At 34.9% G+C, this 23,772-nt stretch overlaps 1 protein-coding gene and 1 non-coding gene across 2 annotated transcripts in view; both read right to left on the reverse strand.

Moving 5' to 3' along the window:
- Positions 1-23,772, reverse strand: part of HS3ST5 (heparan sulfate-glucosamine 3-sulfotransferase 5) — a 319,163-nt gene that overhangs the window by 268,924 nt on the left and 26,467 nt on the right. The gene's annotated exons all lie outside the window — the stretch shown is intronic.
- LOC130033875 (U6 spliceosomal RNA) lies at positions 17,768-17,871 on the reverse strand. Its single transcript, XR_008793988.1, has one exon. It is a non-coding gene; the product is annotated as a U6 spliceosomal RNA (small nuclear RNA).

Below are 23,772 nucleotides of genomic sequence, written 5' to 3' on the forward strand. Positions count from 1 at the left end.
TCAGAATGATGGCAGGCAGATACCTTCCAGAGAGGCCCAGCAGCAGCCATACCCAAACTCTTCTGACATTTAAACAGTCCAGCTCCATGACTCATGTCAAAGAGAAATCAACCTTCCAGAATGATCTCAGGTAGACTGTTCTCTGGGCTGAAAACTCTAAATCTGTCTTGGAGTGGGGGTGAGCAGATTTTCCTCTCTTTCAGAGAGGCACAGCAACTGACACATTGAACCTTTTTAGACATATAAATGCCCAGTTCCAGGCTCCTGGACCATATGGGGTCTCATGACACCTTCCATATATTTCACAAACTGTCCAGCAAGAGCACAATAAATATGATGAAAGTTGTATAGAAGCTCACGAAGTTTAATGGTCAAAAGCAAAAAACAAAAGGCTCAACCAGCACCAACCAGTTCAGTAAATCCTCATACAATGACGTTATCATATAAGATATAACAATGATCACAAACAGACTTTTATTGAAATATTTTCTGATAATTCCATTTGACATTTGGTTGTAACAAGCAAAAAAAGTAAATTTCATTTGTGTCTGCATAGAGGCTGTGTAGGAAACGGTGGACATTGGTGGGGAGAAGGTCACACTGATAGTAGCACTGGTGTTGTAGCTCTGCATGCCTGCCTGGCTAGAAAACTGTATTATTAACACTGTAAATCATGGTGTTTAAATTTAAGAAAATATATAAAATTAAAAAAAAATGTTACCGGTAAACTGATGCTGGTTTGATTCCTCTGCCCCTCTCGGAGAGCCTGGCAAGCTGCCGAGAGTATCTCACCCTCACGGCAAAGCCTGGCAAGCTACCTGTGAGGTATGTGATATGCCAAAAATAGTAACAACAAGTCTCACAGTGGAGACGTTACTGGTGCCAGCTCGAGCAAATCAATGAAAAAACGGGAGGACAGTGCTAGACAGTGCTAATGCTAAACTGATGCTAAAGAATGAAACTGGTTGCTTTTAAAGACCCTAGTACAACAAGGTTCAGATTAAGTACACATGTATCTAGGTCCGGAGTGGCAACTTCCATGCTTCAAAAGCAGATTCAAGAACACAGTAGTGATGGCTGAAGTCCACTAAAGGGTCTTCCACAAAATGCTTCACAAAAAGACCCCTAAAACATAACAAAATTACAAATTGCCTTGGCTGCAATTGGGAACTGGATCATCTAAGTTCAAACTGCAGTGCTGAGGATCCAACCAGTGTGTTATACACAGGGAGGCAGAATTACTCTTTACTAGGTACCACTGAATGATATTCAAAAAAGAACACAAAGATACACACTGGTCAAAATGGTTTCTAACATTCCAGGGATCCTGTTTAGAAGGGAACACATGAATTTAACGAGTCTTTCCAAAACTAAAAGTATCTGGGGGTTTTTTGGTTTTTTTTTTTATTATATAAACATTTAAAGCAATAGAAAAATTTAAATGTTGAAAAGAAAATTTTAAACTAGAAAAATGTAAATATATGATAACAAAGGTATATATTTCTCTAAATGCAGTTCTTATAAGGCGTGTACCTAGGAATTTATAGAGTACTTTCAAAAGTCAAATTACTGCATTAGATGAAGAATATACAGAACAAGACTGGTTAGAGTCTTCCTTCAAGGATCTGTGGTCTAATGAGGAAACAGGCATCTCTTTGCCAGTATCTATACTAGAAAACATTATATCAGTCTGACGAATTGTGTCAGCGTACCTGAAGCTGCCAGAATGAGTAATAAAGATAATGAATGTAATCAGTAACTGACACATTATTTTTGGAACTGATACATTCTTTTATTAATTTTAATAGTAACTTTGGTTTTTGTGAATAATCTTTCTCACATGATGAATTAATAAGATTATTTTTAAAAGACTTTCCTCTAATTGATAGTGGTATCCCTTATTCTCTTCACTTTTCTGTGATTGTCATAACAAACTACTACTACATTATCAGCAATAAAGGTTAATTGAGAAACCTTTAATTTCCATACATAAAGTATTAGTGCATTTTCAGTATTGGATAGTAATTGGGACAATCTTGATTAATGAATTACTTTGTTTATAGTGCAAACAAACTAAGCAAGAAAGATTGGCAGAGGCAACCCTATCACTGTATAATTTAATTATTAAATTAAGAAAATATAATTATTCCTGTTAGATAAAAAGATTCATAAAAAAACTGGAAATATATAGATTTCTTTTTCAGGTATGTAAAATTACTGCTTCTCATATTCTAGCTTACATTTTATCTTTTCTGAGATATTTAAGTAACAATAAAAATGATACATCAAATTTGTTTTGGTCAATGTTTTATATATTATCAATTCTGTAACATCATCATGGCCTAACACTATAGGCACTTAATACATATCACTTTTCTAATTTAATACCTCCATATAGATATAGCATGGAACGTATTAAACATAGAACATATTAACAAAGAATTACCATATGACTTAGCAATTCTACTATATGCCCAAACGAACTTAAAACATACAGCCATACTTAAAATTTTATGTGAATATTCATAGTAGCATTATAAATAAAAAGAAAAATAATTCTAATACTCAAATTAATGAATGAAATAAAATATGGTTTATTCATATTATTATTATGTTACGTATGATATATTGGGGCTGGAGCGATAGCACAGCAGTCGGGTGTTTGCCTTGCATACAGCCAATATGGCTGACCCCAGTTCAATTCCTCCGCCCCTCTCGGAGAGCCCGGCAAGCTACCAAGAGTCTCTCGCCCGCGTGGCAAAACCTGGCAAGGTCCCCATGACGTATTGGATATGCCAAACACAGTAACAAGTGTCACAATGGAGAAGTTACTGGGCCCACTTGAGCAAATCGATGAACAATGGGAACAATCATGATGATATATTATTTAGTAGTAAAAGGAGTGAAATTCTTATGCTATGTAATACAATATAGATGAACCTAGAAACATTAAACATTATGCTTAGTGAAAGAGACAAGAGCATGTATTTTATGCTTCCATTTGTATGAAGTGTCCAGAATAGAGAAATATTTAGAGAGAAAAAATACATTGAGATGCTGGTGACACGGGCAGAGAGAAGATGTAGAGTAATTCTAATGGACAGAGAGGAATTTTCGGGGTGGGAGTCTAATGAAAGTGCTATATTGCAATATTTGTTGCTAAACTCTAAATATAATTTAAAACAATAATAGTACACTTTAAAGGGTGAATTTTATGGTTTTGACATCTTAGTAAAGCTGCTTTTAGAAAATAAAAGGTTTCCTTAAAGGTTGATTTTGACAAAAATATATGTTGTAAAGTTCACTTTTAACATGGTATACTTATATATAAACCATCTTGACACTTTTGCTATTTCTTACATATACACCTTTATTGAGGTTACACTGATTTTTAACATTATGTTTCCAGTTAAAGTATTATAAATCTATAGCTGTATACACTACATCATGATGATCACTACAAAAAGTCCTTGACATCTTTGTTTTTCTTTTTGTTTTTACCACAAAATGTTACCTTACACAGGGCACACTGATATCCCCTGGAAAGTTAGTGTTCTGGGTGAAAAATGCCCTTGTATTCTCAGGTGTGCATGTACTGACAAAAATGTGGTCCTAGGTTACTTGAGTCAATGTTTAACAAGGCATATATCATCAGAAAATTCTCACTTCCAGTGCAAGTATGATAGATTTTGCCACAGTATTCTAAGCCCTTGTATATATGGTTATGGAATCTATACCTCGACTAAGCCATAAAATTCTCTATTTTAATCTAACACCAGGGCTCTCTACTTTACCACAGAGGGCAAAATTCTGGATATGAATTCAGTCTCAGGGACAACTCTCCTTAGTTTCTATGACAAAAGGAATCTTTAGAGGGAGCTGGATAAACTGAACACTCAGCTGTTATACAGCCTATCTTCAGACTGGACTGGTTTCTCGGGACCATGATTCAGCTTTGCCCCAAGTCACTGTCTGCTTATGATCATTAATTAAATATATTTGCCAAGTTTAGAAAACTGGAAGAACAACTAAGAGTATAAGACTTTTCAAGAAAAAAAATGTTCTACAATTGAATTTGATTCTGAGTATTAAAATGACCATATACATTCATTGGATTTTGTTTACTTTGAACACTATGGATGATTCATTCATTTGCTCTTCAAGCTGCAAACTACACTGATTTGCTGTTTATATCTCAAAGGTTTTCAAATATTTGAAGTTATTCAGGAAGGTGTTGAAGTATTCTTGTGAAGGGAAAAACCTAAATTATACTTTAGGGATGCTAGAGACATTCATTCTGTTTATATACGGCAATTCTGGGTTCACTTAAGTTATTTTTTAGGCTAAAACATGTCATTAAAGAGGAACAAATCACTCACTTAAATTAATATAAACTTTAAAAAATGAAATCAAGCTAATAATAATCTAGACTTGCTAAAAAATCATAGAAAACTAGTATTTCATGATGACTGGACTGAGAAATAAAAAAGAAAGGCCATGCCTATATATTTTTTAATTATTGTAGATTAGTTTTATTTCTCTACCATAGCTATATACAGGCCCATTAGTAAAATTAAATTATCAAATGTCAGTGTTGATAATTCACATATATACATATATATACATAAATATCTTCCTCCTTTTCTCCTGTTTATTCTCCTTCTAAAGTTTATACATGTAATATAATATATATACATACATATACGTATATATGTGTATATATACACTGTATATATATATATATATATATATATATATATAAAGGTAAAGGTAAAGGCCCTCCCGTTGATCGTCGATTTGCTCGAGCGGGCCCAATAACGTCTCCATTGGAGACTTTGTTGTTACTGTGTTTGGCATATCGAATACGTCACGGGGAGCTTGCCAGGCTCTGCCGTGCGGGCCAGATACTCTTGGTAGCTTGCCGGGCTCTCCAAGAGGGGCGGAGGAATCGAACTCGGGTCGGCCATGTTGGCCGCTTGTAAGGCGAACGCCCTACCACTGTGCTATCGCTCCAGCCCATATATATATATATATATATATATATATATATATATATATATAAAATCCAGATCCCGGACGAGAGCAGTGCAGTCTCTGCCCCCGCGCCTGGGTGTTCCTTCCCGGAGTCCCTTGGAGGGGAGCGGGTTGAGCTTTCCTCCCCGCCCCGGCCAGGGCTACGGCAGCCGGAGACCTCCAGGACCAGCCACCACCATGCTGAGACCACTCTCCGCACACCTGAAGGTACTGGCAGAGGGACAAAGCCACGCGGGTTCCGGGGCCGAGACCTCCAAGCCTACTCGAATTGGAGTCGAGCATCTTCCACCCAGATCCTCCAAATTCCAGTAGGCGGGGGTCACACCCACCACCTGGCCCCCTGGCGCCGTGTAATCCCATCAGCGGCCAAGACTCAGAGACTATAAAATCCAGATCCCGGACGAGAGCAGTGCAGTCTCTGCCCCCGTGCCTGGGTGTTCCTTCCCGGAGTCCCTTGGAGGGGAGCGGGTTGAGCTTTCCTCCCCGCCCCGGCCAGGGCTACGGCAGCCGGAGACCTCCAGGACCAGCCACCACCATGCTGAGACCACTCTCCGCACACCTGAAGGTACTGGCAGAGGGACAAAGCCACGCGGGTTCTGGGGCCGAGACTTCCAAGCCTACTCGAATTGGAGTCGAGCATCTTCCACCCAGATCCTCCAAATTCCAGTAGGCGGGGGTCACACCCACCACCTGGCCCCCTGGCGCCGTGTAATCCCATCAGCGGCCAAGACTCAGAGACTACAAAATCCAGATCCTGGAACCGCGCGGCCGCATTTGCGGCCGCGCGACATTTTATCAGAACTCTTCTTTATGACATCTTATTATCTGATTCCTACTTTGGACAAACTTGCAGGCTATCGAATGTAGCCTGCCCACAGGGCAGAGTCTGGCAAACTCCCCGTGGCCTACCAAATATGCCAAATACCAGTAACAATGATGGGTCTCATTCTCCTAAAGAGCCGTGAATATAATCTCAGGGCTAGGATGAAAGAGACGTTACTGGGGCCTGCTCGAGGCAATCGACGATTAACAGGATGATGAAATGAAAATGAAATGAAAATATGGGCTGGAGCGATAGCACAGTGGTAGGGCGTTTGCCTTGCATTTGGCCTTCCTGGATTCGATTCCTCTGTCCCTCTGGGAGAGCCCGGCAAGCTACTGAGAATATCCCACCCACACGACAGAGACTGGCAAGCTCCCCGTGGTGTATTCAAGATGCCAAAAAGAGTAACAAGTCTCAAAATGGAGATGTTACTGGAGCTTGCTCGAGCAAATCGATGAACAACGGGAGGACAGTGCTGCAGTGCACGTGCGCACCCACGCGCGCGCACACACACACACACACACACACACACACACAGCTATATATATAGAGAGAGAGAGACAATCAAGCCAATGAAATCAACACATGTGAAAAGCAATGGGAATAATAATAATTTGTTAAAAAAAAACAGGGAAATCATGGGGGAAAGAAAGAAAATGAGAACAAGAAATAATGGGGAACAGGGGCCAGGGCTTTGTGATACTGGATATGGGAGAGAAGTATATCCAAAGCACAGACTCAATAACACTGAAATATGAGCTCTAAGTTGCAACCACCGATGTTTGTAATGAGTCTTTCAATGTGGAAGTGTGGAAGGCAGTGGGGTAGCAGGGAGGCTGATGTATGGGACAACCGGTGAAGGGCAGTTGACACTGTTGGTGGGATTGCTGCTGAAATATTATATGTCTAAAACACAACTATCAATAACTTTGTAAATCACAGTTCTTTGATTCCATTTTTTTAATCCTGAAAACATTTGGAGCATGATATTCATCTTGAAAGAATGTCTTTCATTTTCTGAATAAACTTCAACAATCAACGCCTGACAGGTTCATGAAACAAAAGTAATATTCCATCTTCCATCTTGTCTTCTTCATTCCTGAAGGATCCTTAGGAGCGACACCTTTGGTCCTTCAAACCTTTATCCCTGTAATCCTTTTATGACTTCATTATTCACAATTTAAGCATAAATTTAAAACTTCATTCTTAACTAAATCTGCATAAGGTACGTGTGTGTGTTTGTGTGTGTGTGTGTGTGTGTGTGTGTGTGTGTGTGTGTGTGTGTGTGCTTAGAACTTCTTCCTGGCTCTGTGTTCAGGGATCACTCCAAGAGGACCTCAGGGAACATTTGCAGAGGGGTCAAAATCAGCTGACACAAGGCAAGCATCTTCTAACTATACCATCTCTCTAGTCTCAGGTCAGCATGTATTTAAAAACTGTTCAAGAATCAGAAAACTTCCAAACTGTAGTTTAGGACTGTTTGAAGCCAAAAGCAGAGGGCCAAGTCACAGCGTGATCACCAATTTTAAGCTCTGGTAACTGGACCTACAACTTGAAGGGGAAAATAAGAATTTGTAGTTTCTTTTATGTATCTTAGTCTTGTGTAGTTATTCTTGGTAAATTCTGAGACAAATTTGGCTCCTGGAGACTGAGAGCTCTAAATCATTCAAAGTTAGGTTAAGTTTATTTAAAGCAAGATTGACTCAAAATGACTATTTTAAACATATCACTTTATTAAAGCAACGGGAAAAAACTAGCAAGTTGAATGACCTTCCTGCATTGAGGATTTACCAGTTTTCTGCTCTAGCCTTTATAACATTTTGAATTGAAATAGGATCTGAAACCTTTACTAAAATACTTCAGAACATTTAACGACTTTTGTGATTTCAACATAAATATCAACGCATGTTACTCCAAGATATTTTCCCTCCCTCTCTTCCTTCCTTCCTTCCTTCCTTCCTTCCTTCCTTCCTTCCTTCCTTCCTTCCTTCCTTCCTTCCTTCCTCCCTCCCTCCCTCCCTCCCTCCTTCCCTCCCCTCCTTCCTTCGTTCCTTCCTTCTTTTTTTGACTACATTCAGTGATTCTGAGTGTACCTTCCAGGATCAGTGCTGGGGAGTATGGACCTTCCAGTTTCAAAGCAGGAACCAACTAAACTTTTTCTTCAGCCCAGTCCCTATACTTATTTTTCCCTCTCTTCCTCTCTAAATATTGGAAAATCAAGCAAACAAACAAAGAAACGAACGAACCCTACCACATGTATCTTCACTGTTTTCTATTGATCAAGTAAGAATGTCTAACTTGGGTTCTGAATACTTAAAAAGATCTCAAATTTTTAATGTAAATTTAGCATATTATTCTTGGTTGTTTTCTGATCCTGGCTTTTGCAATTTTTTCTTTATTATAGTCTTTGCTTTAAAAGTAAAAAAATATATTATTATCATTATTTGGTGGCTATACTTGGGACTTACTCCTGGTAGGGTAGGTAGTGTTAGAGTAGTGTAGTACAAGTCACCTTACCCACTGTATTCGCTCTCTGCCCTCCACTTCCTCTCTAAGTTTTTTTCATTTCAGTATAATTAGGATGACTAGAAAAAAAATAGTTAGAAAAGATGCTCCACAGGATAAAATACTCAATAAAAATATTTTTTTCTCAGGGAAGTTTTTCACCTTTATTCTTTTTTTTTTTTACCTTTATTCTTACTAAAGCAAATTACATCTTACCTGAGGTATAAATATTCTAAAGGATTTGGATTCATTTGGGTATCCCGAGCTTTAGTTTTGGCACACCACAATTGCTTAAAAGATTATTTATGAAATACAAATAACAATACATACAATTCTTCCTTAAAAGCTACAAAAGTAATCTATCAGTTTTAGCTATTAAGCCGCCATTTAAAAATTAGGATGCAACTCTCCTTATCAAGAAAGACAAAGACGATAAATTTTATTATAGAAAATGGAAGTCATTGAGGGAGAGTTCATAAAACCACAGGAATGACTGGCTGCAGTGGCAGTGTAACTGTGAACCTCATAGAAGAAATAAATCATTCAGAACTTAAGTCATTGCTTTCATATGCACAGTCATTTCCCTGAAACTGATACAAATGTCTCTGAGGGAAACACAAGATATCAGAAGTATTTCTGACTGACCTACATCAACTAGCAATTACTCAAAGGTCAGTGAGAACAAAGAATCATATCAACTCCTGCTATTTATAAGGAATAATAAAGAATTAAAGTTAGTGACTATTTACCATATGCTATCATATGGTAGGACTTCGTGATGTCTAAAGTACACTGAATTTCTACTTTAATGAAAAACATAATAAACATAATTAAAACAAATTGATAGTAAGCATGAATAAACTTAGGACTATAGAACAAAATTCCTTCCACTTTGTTTAAATGATGAGTGCATAAAATTCATACACACTGGGCTTCTCACAAAGCTTTGCATATTATGTATTATGTGCTGCAATTCTTGAATCCTTACATTTATTTTTCATGTAAATTCTTAATATCGCTACACTATACATTTGTATAAAATAAAAGCTCCCTCTAGTGGCTATGAAAATACCATTTTAGTATCATTTCATATCTCAATAGCTTCCTCACAGAAGCCTGATGACCATATCAACAATACTCAAGCACGATTTTGTCAGAACTTTTTATGAAGATAAAACATCTACTGATTATATCACCATTTATCATACAAAAATTATGATTTTTAAGTATAAATGTACTTAAAAACTAAAAAACTAATGTAAAAGATAAATTTATCTTTAACATAATTTAACATAAAAAATAAATAACAAAAGATTTTAATGAAAATATACTTTAAAGAAAAAGTTACATTATTTTAATTTGTAAAAAATTGTTAATGTCTGGCTTAAAACAGTTCAATTGTATTATATTTTAAGAATTAATATAGTAGAATGTGTTGTTTTAGTTGAATATATCGGTATGAAGGCAGGCCTCATGTAGATATATAGCTGGAAAGAAATCTCCAAACTTCCAAAGATCTCCAAAAGTGGAGATTTTTCTTTAATATTGTAACAAAACTTGACAAGTGATAATATCTTAAAGACTAGTTGCATCACAGAATATAAAACTATATTCATAAATTTTTGAACTCTAATTTATACTAAATTTGTTTTTCTTTTATTTCAAATTAATCTTTTTTAAATCAAATTAAATTTAACAAAATACAGATATCACCTGGATAATACTGCACTGAGATTTTCAAATATTTAACAGAATTCATCATCAAAATAATGTGCCATCTCATCAGAAACATCCTTATGTATTATAAAGATGTTATACTAATATAGACTAAGAAAGCTTTCCAATGCTTTAATATGAAATCTTTGATTTTATTATTAGAAAATATTGTCAAAAGCATTCCTTGAGGAAATAGGTTTACTTTGTCTGTTTTTGGAAAATGTGCAAAACACTCAAGTTTGAATAAATACTTATAATTTGGCAGTCTTTCTTGAAAGTCAACATGATGTTCTGTTAGACACTGGCTACCTTAGCTAGCAACTAAAACAATCCAAATGAAATTTCTCTTCATATTCTTTGTACTTGTATTATAGCAGAAGTGTTTTATGATGTGTATATGTCATTTCTTCACATGGAAAATTACATAGACCATGTTTAATATTTGAGATTTAAAATAACTATTTACTTTTACTTCTTCATCGGGGTATTAAGGGATATCAGGGATTTAGAAGTGTGTAGGTCACACCTTCCTTGCTCATGGCTTATTTCTGGTTCTGCAGTCAGATTACTCCTAGTTGGGATCAGTGGATTATAGGGTATGCTTTGAACTGAAACCAGGTTGACTATGTACAAGACAAGTACCTTACCTACTGTACTATCACTCTGGCTCTCATCAGGGATATTCTTAAGCAAACATAAATTAATTAAAAATAACTGCTCCTTTTCTTTCTTCTTTTAATTTACGTGTATGGTAGTGAATCTTACAGTAGTTTGGTGGTACTTCCCTGATATTCACTGAATGAAAGTATATTTTCATTAAAATCTTTTGTTATTTATTTTTTATGTTAAATTATGTTAAAGATAAATTTATCTTTTACATTAGTTTTTTAGTTTTTAAGTACATTTATACTTAAAAATCATAATTTTAGTATGATAAATGGTGATATAATCAGTAGATGTTTTATCTACATTCAGTGAATATCAATTTTATTTCATTGACTGGTACCAACAGTACAATGAACACCTTAAAAAAACTAAAGAAATAATTTGACCTTACAAGTCAAAGTTTCCCAACCTTTGTATGCCTACAAACCAGCACCTGTAACTGTTCAGGAACCAGCAGTAATAACTAAGGCAATAGTCCAGTGACTTTCAACCTTTCTATACCTGTGAACCAGCACTGGTCTATGGAGAGTAGTTGATGGCCATCTCACAGATTCTTCTGAAATGACTTGAGAATTTTAAGAGATTATTCTTTGAGAACAAGAATCTATACAATACTTGGGGCTACATATAATGTTGAAGTTGAGACAGCTGGTTGGCTTTATACAGTAACAGATATAATGATATAGTAGTCATTATATCTAACGATGTAGATATAAATACTAAAGTCTAGAAAGTTCAAGTAGCTTAAAGGGCATAAAGTTCTTGAGCAACACCTATTGCACTGTGTTTCCAAGAAATAAATTTAAATTTTGAGTCCTTAGTCTGAATACATTTTAAAACTATTATGTTTAAAATAACATGTCATTATGTTTAAAATAGCTGTTTAAAATTATTAAAAAATTTCAACAGACTTCCATTTTCCATATGCATTTGCACTTTATTTTAGTAATTTTCCTTTTGCTTCAATCAAACATTAAAATACTCTATGAGTAGTATATAAACTATACAGAAGTAAAGAGTATTATCATAAGGTTATAAACAGTACATAATATTTGCCTAGAATATATCTCAGAATTATTCTGTATTGTAACATTATTGAAACACATTAGTGCATAGAAATGCATTTATAAAATTTTTCAACAATACATATCAATGTTTCTTATATTGACATCAACATGTATTAGTATATTGATAAAATATGTTCATACATTTTGTGAATTGATCAATATGATTATGAACTAAAAACATTTCATGGAATAGGGAATAAAAAGAAACATGGAGTGTTCCATTAGACTCAAGTAGAATAGCTATATTTGTAGAAGAGCTACATTTAAGGGCCCGTGAAAATAGCACAGGGTGCATATTTTGTAAGCTGGGGAAGTTGCTTCTATCCCTGGCACTGCATGGTCCCCACTGCACATAATTTTGTAGCCCTGGGAGCCCTAAGATCACCACTGAGTTTGCCCTTTGTGGTTTTAAGACACTGCAGGGTACTGTATCCCTGCACCATAGCATTTAACCATCCAGCCTGCTCAGCTCAGTTTTAACAGATATTATACCTGGGCCCTTGAGAACTCTTTGAGAGTCCCTTCCCTTAAAATAAATAGATATCTTTGATGTTTGAAGTTAAATGAAATGGTATTAAAAGCTTTACAACCCAAGAATCCAATGTGTTTAATAAACTGAGTGAAATCTAGTGAAGTCTACCCTTTGATGATTTAGGTAGAAATCTCAATTCACAAGAAGTTTCAAATATTAGCTACTGCTATGTTTATTTTTTATTGTTTTGGGCCATACAGGTGGTGCTCAGGGCTTACTCCTGGCTCTGCGCATAGGGATCTCTCCTAGTGGACTTGTGGGACCATATGTGGTGCTGGGAATTGAACCCAGGTTGGCTCCATGCATGGCAAAAACCATACCCATTGTACTGTTGCTGTAGCCCCACTTTATGCTTCTTAAGGAAAACAAATTAGGATATATAATTGTTTTTAGGGTCCACTGAAACATCCCCTTATTCTCATATCCTCTTGAAATTCTATTGCAACTACCACAAAATATGTAGTCAGTAGCTATACTTAGTGGTAACTCACAGAGTAAATACAGGTAACTAGAAGTCAAAAGCGTGAACATTTTCTAATATTCTTCTGAAACAAAAATTCCTATGTCACATATACAGATTTGGTTTTTTTAGTGTTGACACTTAAGGCCTAAAGTCTTATACTATCACACTTCAGTATCCGGCTTTTGTGGCTGCTTAATAGAGCTTTTTGTGGCTCTGGCTCAGGGATCACTTCTGGCCAACTTGGAGGACCTTATGGGGTTCCAGGAATTGAACCTGGGTTGACTGTGTGCAAGGAAGTTCCCTCCCCACTGTACTATTGCCCCTGACCCTGACTCCATTATACTCTGGTCCATAACATTACCTAAGGTATCTCTAGGTCATTGTTTCTTACAACAATGACTGAATAAATTAAGAAGTATGTGCTAATTACCCTTATTTTATTATTTTAAGAATTATGATAAAGCTGCTTTTATACATGTCTAAGAACATTATTGAAATTTAAGACAGAAACTAGTATAGAAAGTGGGTTCATCTATTTTAGTCTAAAATAAATTTTTTGAAAATAATGATAAAAATATCTTTGATATTGAAAACTGTATAAAGTATAATGCAGAACATATGCAATTTCTACTTTGGGTTACCTTTATGTCAAAGTAAGGAGTGGAAAAAAATCCATTCAAATTTAAGAAGATGAATTGACATTTGCTAGAGAGACATGATTTGTTTTCTTTTAACAGATATAAAATATTGATAGCAACATACCCAAGAAAATTTGGAATACTACTATTTTAATTAATATTAATGTGGTGTGAAATCAAATTAATTCTCAAATATCACTATTTACCACTTTCATATTACTTTTGCTTTAAAGGAGTTGGGGGATTTAACTGTCAGTATATATAACATTATTCTAATTTGTAAGATATTACTCAATGGGAAATAAGATCGACAAAGAAAAAATTTTAACAAGATGACTCATTTAATGAATGCTTGGAAATGACTAGCTTTAAAGGCAGCTAACATTAATTTGGAAAGAATAAATTTAAATTTTGGCATTGTTCACAGATAGAAAATAATTAACAGAATATCAAAATATTATCTATTTCTAGAACAACATGTGCTAATGTTAACAAGTGCTAATAAAATATTAAGTTGGAAAGTGCATCATAACAAGTGCTAATAAAATATTAAGTTGGAAAGTTTTATACTAATATAGGTATATCTTAAGAGTAAAAAGTATTATAAAATTCTCTCTAGAGTATGAGTCTCTTAAATTTAGTGTGATTCAACTGCATAGCAGGAACTGTTCTATCATTAAGTAGATGGCTCACTGAAAATTCAAATATAAGAACAGGAAATAATAACTCTACTACTGAGGATAGCTGGGATTTTGAGCAGTACCTCCATCTTTGAATTGTCCAAGAAAAGTTCCAGAAGGAGGCAAGGTGTAAGCAAAGATAAGCGAGTGAACAAAATGGCTTGTGAGAACTGGTAGGAGAGGAAGTACAAAAGGTAAGGTACATGCCTTAAACACAATTGGCCCGGGTTGAACTGCATGTGGCCCCCTAATTCATTCCAGGAGTGATGACAGAGCACAGAACCAGGAGTAAGCTCTGATGGGCGGGTAAGGTATAGACCCCAAACAAAACAAAACAAAAATGAGGTGATTCTCCTAACATCTTCTGGCCTTCCAACAAACCCTGAAGGGCTCATAAAATTACTCCTGCTTCCAGGTAACTGAGACACTGCAGTGCTACGTAAAAAGATGTTGTCTGCAGGGTTGGGCAAATGTGAAAAAAAAAAAAAACAAGATTCATCTCTTCTGACAAATAAATATGTTAACTGAAATCAAGTAGGCAAAAGTGAGAGGTGATTTCTTCAAGTTCCAATCCTCTAAATGCAGCAAACATTATTCACCTGACATTTGGTTAGGATTACAGAAGCAGAGTTCCACCTCTAGAGATTCAGAGAAAAAGACACTAACCAGGAGACTGTCTTATGACAGGTTACCTGGGGGGATGGCCCAGTAGGTGGTTTCTTCTATCACACAAAAGAAAGAAACCCTTTCACAAAGTATATATAAGCACCAGGAAACATGAAATTCTAAAGGGTGATAAGCTTAAAATAACCGAAACCCATAATATACTTGAAATACAAATAGAGCTGTCCAGGGGATAGATTTGGTATTAATAGATGCAAGTATTTAGGTAGCACTGTAGCACGTTCCTCCCATGGTCCTCCCGTTGTTTGAGACTTGTTGTTACTGTGCTTGGCATATAGAATACGTCATGGGTAGCTTGCCAGGCTTTGACATGCAGGCGAGATACTCTCAGTAGCTTGCCGGGCTCTCGGAGAGGGGAGAAGGAATTGAACCTGGCTTGGCCCCACTGGCTGCATGCAAGGCAGACGCCCTACCACTGTGCTATAGTATTTAGGTAACCTGTCAAAAATATATACAGAGGTCACAGTAGTACAGCGGTTAGGGGTCATGTCTAACATGCTTCCAACCTTGGTTTGGTCCTTGAAACCCAGACAACCCAGAAACACAGACAGCCCCTTTGAATTGCTGGGTATAGCCCCAGCTGGTTCCAAGTACTGCCAGCTGTAGGTTCAGAGGTCCTCAGCACTACAATACCTGAGCAGCACCCTATTTCCGGGCCCATGCAGTGAACAACTGACCCAGCTACTAAGAATTTCCCAAGTCACCCCCAGATATACTGAGCACTGCTTGGAAGGCCCTCAATAGGAAAAATATTGATAGACTCCCCTGATATTATTCAGTGTAATTAATTAAATAGCAACCTTGGGTCAAGAATATTAAATAATGTTTTGTGTTATATACCTTCATTTTTTAATTTTTTTTACATGACAACTAAAACACTGAAAAATATAGTACTACATTTGTCTTTGGGCCAAAACTGTTTCACATTTTGAGCAGAGAATTAAGTTAGCACTAAATATTGCTTGCCAGGGCTCTTTTCCAATTTTATAAATTTAAAATCTATCTAAAGAAAAGGGGCTACATATTTATTTATACTTTTGAAAATGCCTTTCATTAAGATATTAAGGATAATGTGCAAAATTTTAAAAAAAGACATGAATCAAGGGAGGAAGGCAATGAACTCATTGCCTCTGATATACTGCACAGAACAAGGAATCCTGTTCTGAAACAAGTGAATCCATTAAGGAATGTTGGGGAAGTGCTAAAGTTAGAATCTCCTAAAAAGTCCACCTGTGTGCATACAATAAGGCTGTAAATGTCAACATCACTGTAATATACATTATCTTTACTATACAAAAATTTTTAGAAGTTTCTGACTTACTTCTCAATTAACATTATTATATCTAACCCATCATTCGAGTTTCAAAAGTTCAGCTAGATGGCAAGTTTCCTGATGGTGCTCATTGTAATCCCTGGTAAAGAACTGCTCCACCCTACGTGAAGGAGCATCTGTATGACCACAGATGGCCAATGGCCATAGAGAGGGAGTTGTATAAGGAAATGTTTGGGACTCTACTTTTTTGTTTTGTTTTGTTTCACATAAATTCCTTTTCTCCTCTTAACAACTCTGCATTATAGATAGTATCATCCTGAGAGATTAAAAATCAAATAATTAAGTTTGTCTATAAGTTAAAGACAGAAAGAAGTTCTCCTAAAATAGTAAACTGTGCTGGAAAAAAAATTTTTTTCAGTTCACTTGAATCAAGATAGAGCTCTATCTTAAGTATTTGTTGGGGATATGTTTATTTGGTGATATGATCATATTTATTACAATTTTTGATCATTGGGATATTTGATAAATTTCTCGTCTAATTCCCCTTATATAACTTATGTCCTCAAAAATCCTCTGGAAAAAGAAATACAAATTTTGACAACATTCTGGTTTACTTCCAGATTGTAAATGTTCCAGTAGGTTGAACGTGCTGACACAGCCTAAGTCATCAAGATTAAATGTTCAGACTCAAGAAGAAATACATTAAATAAACAAAGAAACAGAACTACTAATTTTATTCATTGAAACAAACAATGCCATGTTAAACAATTAGACAAGAATAAAAAAAATTATACATGCCAGTCTGTTAATCATAGAACTGTTTTTAATGATGAAAATTCAAATATGAAACAATGAAAGCACTGGGAGGTTAAGCGGTTAGCTCAAGATGTCTAGCTTGCAACTAAAAATACCCTACACAGTTCTAATCTTCATTTACTAAGACAGAAAGGGAGCTACACCACGTTTTAAAGAAAATAATTATGTCCAGATCATTTATTTGCTATGATCTTTGAGACTGTATACTTGGAAAACTGAAACCCAGTATGTTAAGATAAGTCACTTCCAAGTGGAAAAATTGCAATTTTCTTAAATTATTCTTTATTTCTTAATCATTGTGTTATTTTGTTGCTGTTGAGATATAACAATTTACAACACTATTGAAATCGTTATTTTATGCTTGGAAAGTTATCAACCCACTCCACCATGGTCTCAAGATCCCTCCACTGTTGTCTCAAGGTCCCAAATTATTTGTTTTTCTATAATTTCTGCTCTTTTGTAGTGGAACTCATTTCTATTAAAATATTTTAAGATATTATGCATAATTTAATAATAAATCTCATATTCAAATAATTTAATATTTTAAAATAAAATTATGTTTAAAATATACTATTACTTAAAAATAAATCAAGCAGGGACTGGAGAGATGGTACAGGAACTTATTCTTTTCAGTACCCAGCACTTTATGATCCCCAAAGTTTGGGTAGAGCAGCACCTCATCCTCTGGTCCTCAAATTGGATCCAGTCTGGTTGGCCTCATGAGAAGTGCTTGGAAGAGGCTCCTGGGGCTTCCTGAGCATTGTGTGGGAGAGTTCCCCCAAATACATAGGCAGCATATTTTTCTCCAAGAATAACTAAATCAATATTTTAATATTTAAATATTTTTCTTTTTATCACAAGATTGTAGTTTTTGCTATAGAATGTCTCATAAATTTGTATGTTATCCTTGTACAAGGCCCATAGTAATCTTCTCTGTTTAAGTCTCATTATACTACAGGTTCTCCTTGTAAAGCTTGTAGTGTCCTGATTTTGCTACCTAAGTACTCCATTCATGTGATCTGCTACTTTGATATGAATCTTTCCATACTTACAAATTGATGTCCAATATAGAGATTTCTTGTGTTTACCTTCCTGTCAGCTGAATTTGAGTCAATTTAGTACTAATATTAATATTAATTTTAAGTACATTTCTAGTTAATATGCTTGCAACTAACATTATGGAACTTTTGGCAAAATATCTAAGAATAATAAAGAGTTTTTCATTTAAAAAAGACGAATGTAAACTGTTTCAAAATTAAAGCAATGTTTGTCTGAAATTTTATATGTGCCAAAATAATGAGATATTTTAAAAAATCCGTGTTGTCTATACCTCACATAATACAAAAAAATATTTTATGACCCCCAAATAAAAAATTGACAACATATTTACTTTTATAAAATATAAACTTCTAAAATTAAATACAAGAATATCCTTAAAGTAACACAAATTTCTTAGACTATACACAGTAAATAAAATTTACAAAACATAACAGATATATTGAACTTCATCAAAATTATGTTTTGTTTTTTAAAAGATACTATGAAAAGCCAAGATACTTAAAATATTTCTAATACATAAAATAAAAAATGACTTGCAGTCATAAACAAAATATATTTATATTTAATAATAAAAACATACCACTTAAAATGAACAAAAGAATTGAACAGTTCATCAAAGAATATATAATTATAGTCAATAGATACGTAAAACAGAGTTCAACATTAGTCATCAAGAATTTAAATTTATAATCACTTTACAGTATTATGCAAACATTAAACACACACACATACACATATACAACGATAAAAAGCTGGCAGTTCTAATGCCAAGTAAGGGCTTGATGAACAAGTACAACTCTCATTTGGATGGTTCTGATGGAAGAGAAACAACTCTGGAAACATTTGGTAGTCTTTAAATTTCAATGTATACATATACAATGAACTGAGAGATTTCTTAAAATTATATAGCACCAACGGAATTTGTATAATTTTATTTATATAAAATTTTAGAATGCACAATACTAGAAAATAATGATAAAAATAAGATAATTTACTAGAGATGATGACAAGATTTGTCATAAAGTAAAAGGGAGAACTTTATAGGGAGATTTAAAAAAAAAAAAACCTTGTTCAATAGCTCCCTTATGGTGATAGTTAAATGGGTACATAGATTTGAGAGAACTTGCTAAATATACACTTAAAATGCATGAATTTTATAGTGTGCAAATCATGTGTAATAATTTTATTATTCTGGGGGCTTTGGGGGTCAATCCAGCTATTCTCAGGGTTTATTCCTGGCTCTATGATCAGGTTTCACTCCTGGTGCAATATGAAGTACTTGAGCGATTAAATGGGGTCTGATGCATGTAAAGTAAGTGCCTTAATCCCTGTTGCCAGTCCCAACAGGGATGGGGGACTGTTGGGAGGGGTGGGGGGGTTATCAGTAATTTTTAAAAGAGCTTATGGGGAATTAGAAATAAGAAAGCTCTTTACACTAGAGGTTCTTCAGCTTTAGTTTGCAGCAGAATCAGCTGGAAAGCCGCTTTCTAAGGTAGACTGCTGGATCACACCCCAAGTTTATGAGTCTATAAATAAGTATTTATTATCCCAGCATTTTGCATTTTCAACAAATTATTAGGTGATACTGATGTTGGTCCAGAGAGCACATTTTGAGAGCCACTTAATAAAAGAAGACAGAAATGATTCCTAAATGAGGACAGTAGGTCAATCTCAGAAAGCTAGCCTTACTGCAGTTATATAGAGCGCAGTTTTACAAATTTGGGTCTACAAATATGCTTTTAAATTTAGTGAAAGTGAAATTTAGTATTCAAAGTAATTTTTTTAAGTGGCTGGCCTTTTATGGCTTTCATGGGTCCAAGATGTTCTTAGAAATTGAGAGGGAGCTGGCAAATTCTCTAAAATTCAGCAGAATTTTTCTGTATACATGATTTTTTTTTCCCCCTGAAGAGAGTGCCAGGTTTAATCAAATGTTCAAAAGAATATTATCAAAAAGCATAAAGACATACTGAAGTAACTCTGTGAGTATCCTTCCCATTTAAAATTTCTATACACAGTCTTTTTTCAAGAGAGGCAGTAGGTGAAGATGAAAGTTTACAACTTCAATTTATTTTAAGCATTCAAGGTTTTAGAACTAAGCCTTGGCATAAATATTATGTAGGTCACTAATGTGAAGAGAAATGAATTTAAGATTCGCCACTGAAAAATAACAGATAAAGAGTTTCTGAGCTCTCCATGGCATTTGCAGAGGTGCAATATTTTTCAAATAAGACTAAGATATAGCACAGCACTGTAGCACTGTCCTCCCGGTGTTCATCGATTTGCTCGAGCGGGCACCAGTAACGTCTCCATTGTGAGACTTGTTACTGTTTTTGGCATATCGAATATGTCATGGGCAACTTGCAAGCTCTGCTGTGCAGGAGCGATACGCTCGGTAGCTTGCCTGGCTCTCTGAGAGGGGTGGAGGAATCGAAGACTAAGATATAAATAAGTAAAAATTAAGATTTCTGAAGTAAAATAGGGTTTGGTTTTGTTTATTTGCTTTTTGGGTCACACCCGGCAGTGCACAGGGGTTACTCCTGCCTCATGCACTCAGGAATTACTCCTGGTGGTGCTCAGGGGAGCATATGGGATACTGGGAATCGAACCCAGGTCGACCTTATGCAAGGCAAATGCCATACCCACTGTGCTATTGCTCCAGCCCCAAATTAGTACCTTTAAAACAAAGGTATTCTTAATTTTATCACATCTGTATCTTTCCCCAATATTTCTGCTTGTAATGTACTTAACACAACTATTAATGTAAAATTTGTAACAATACCATGTGGCCTGAGTAATGTAAATAGAGGACTTGTGGACACAAGAGACTTTTCATTTGCACCAAATTTTCTTTTGTAGAATATGCAATAATGTTGAATGTTAGGATTATTTTACACCGATTTTAGTAAGACATATAAACATTTTCATGGGGACCAGGATATGGCTTAGTGGTAGAATACAAGTCTCATGTGTTTGATACCCTGCCCACACAAACAAAAGCAATGGAACTGCCTCAAATTATATCATAATATGGCATTTATCTCTATTCACTGCCCACTATATGAGGAACAAGAAAAAAAAAACTCTCTTATTTCTTAAAAAACTTTAAATAGATTAATTTTCAGTCTGCTTTATTATAGTTTTTGCCCTAAATACACATTTAAAGATTTTAGTTTTTCAATTGTCAAAAACCTTGTTACATTCAATTATTTCATTTTATGGAAAATGCAAATAACCAATGAGTTTAACCCTCAAGAGTTAGTAAAATATTAAGCAGCTATATTTCACAATAAATGTCAAAGACTACTGAAAATTCAAGTTCATTGACTATTTTGTGACTCAGGCATACACAGAAAACAATTTAATTGTAAAGCACAACAACCTCTACTTTCAGACTACTTTCATTCTTTCAGACTTGCTTCATGCAAAGGCCTGACATTTTAATGCATGTTTTTCAACAGGTTCTTTATATACATGTTCATAATCCAGGTAACATACTGATTCCTGTTTTTCTTAGAAGTTGAAACCCAACTTTTCCCTTATCTAAACAATATTTTCACCCCAATTTAAAAATCTTAGCATAAAATCACCTTACGGAATGATATTCTTTTTCTGCTCTTGTCCAAGATGTTGCTAACAGCTTTTAATTTGGGAAGTCTATCTCTGAGTTTTCTGCGCCTCACTGGTTTCAGCTCAATTGTTTCTCTACCCAGCAGAGCATTTCATTTCTCCTGAAGGTCACTGCAGCCTGCCAAGGCTTTCCAAACATACTATCTTTTCATTCATACTGCAATCTAACCCTGCAGTGCCATTAAAGAGAAATGGAAGCAGGAATGCGACTTTTTGTATCAACAATTACTGAATTTATTATACTAAAAGCAAATGTCTATCAGTGAACAAGAATCTGTCATAAGTAAAATTTTTAAGGCAATGGAAATTATGATTTGTGTTTTAGTAGTTTGTCGGTGAACAGATAATTATTTGTATAAATTATACCACAATGTCATCTGCTTTTAGAAGTTACTCTTCCAACCATATCACTACCAGTTGCAATAAACCAATGATGCAAGAAGCAGCCCGTATCTAAAGATGCTCATAAAATGAGCACCACATTGACCATCTGTTGGAGGAGGGATGGCATTAAATGTAATATGGGCCTGGAACACATCCAATATTGTTTATTCTGTCACATATCAGATGAGCACCGAAATCAAATTGATGATATTTTAATTCCAAAGGGACAAGAAATGGACAGAGAGCAGAGAAGAGAGATGTTTCTGATATATATATATATATATATATATATAGTATATATCTATATATGGGATAACTTGATTGAAAGAGAAAAATTAAAAAATTAGTTCTGATAATCTCAGAGGAGAGTAATCTATATTATACATGCCAAACATTTATTAGTGGGCTAACAAATTCAACATAATATTGTATTGGTGTTTTTAGATAATGCTGCTACAAAATATAGCTCTCTTAGCTGAAAAAAATCAAATCACCAACACAAAGTACTTAAAAGTTTTAAGGATAAAACATTTTATATATATTTGAACTATATGAAAATGCTTCTAAATTAGATTATTTTTAAAAAATTTTTTTATTAGTGAAACACCATGAGGTACAGTTATAGACTTATAAATTTTTGTGCTTGGGTTATTTTTAATAAAAATTAAAATTATAAGACTCTTCCTACCCATTTTCCACAATTACTACACCATATCTGATTGGGTTCAAACAGTAGGCAACAAATCATAGATAGAAATATATAAATATATGCCTCTCAGAGAGCCCAGCAAGCTACCGAGAGTACCCTGCCCACATGGGCAGAGCCTTGCAAGCTCCCTGTGGTGTATTCGATATGCCGAATACAGTACCGACAACAGGTCTCATTCCCCTGACCCTGAAAGAACCTCCAATCCTTGGGAAAAGACGAGCAAGAAGAGGCTGCTAAAATCTCAGGGCTGGGAGGAATAAAGACGTTACTGGCGCCCATTCAAGTAATTCGAACATCAAAGGGATGACAGTGATACAATGATACAGTGATGAAAATGCTTCTAAATTAGATTATTTTAAGCTAATTGTTAGATTATTGTGAAAGAGGTGATTGTATAAATCATGTGCTTCTGGGTTTTTCTTAGGCAATAAAATTGTTTCATGGAAGCTACACATCTAGTTTAAAATAAAATGACATTTTCTTACAAAAGAAACTAATATCAGAATATCTTGATAAGAAACCCACTAAATATCGTTTCAAAGACTTGATTTAGTATAGATGTTCTTTTTATTAGTGAGGTTCAAATAATTAAAATTTTCAGATTTCTTTAAAATGTAAAAATGTCTACTGGGAAAATTTATATCTAATATCTCTACAAAAGTCAAGGTGCCTTAAGAATGTAAATTTTTTTATAACAGTAAACTACAGGGTCAATTTTTTGGTAAATGGCCCTAGTATCTGCTATGGTTTCATAAAAGAGTGATCTCTTCCTCTTTCTGCATTTACCCACAAGGCAAACTTTTTACAGACTTGGGGTAGAATAAAGCATAATAGTTCCAATTACCGAACTCTCTTAAGAATGTAGGAGCTAAAAAATAATTCGAACTGGATTAAAGATCCTGATGCTAGACCTAAAACAAAAAATACATTGGCCAAAAAATAAAACCCCACAAAATAACATGAGCAAAACATTCCATGATACTGGCTTCAGTGGTATCTTTGCGGATTTACTTTCAAAAGCAAGGGAAACAAAAGCATAAATAAACAAATTAGACTACATTAAACTAAAAAGCTTCTGCACAGCAAAAGAAACTAT

Source organism: Sorex fumeus, unplaced genomic scaffold (assembly GCF_029834395.1).
Source record: "Sorex fumeus unplaced genomic scaffold, SorFum_2.1 ptg000054l, whole genome shotgun sequence".
Lineage (NCBI taxonomy): Eukaryota > Metazoa > Chordata > Mammalia > Eulipotyphla > Soricidae > Sorex > Sorex fumeus.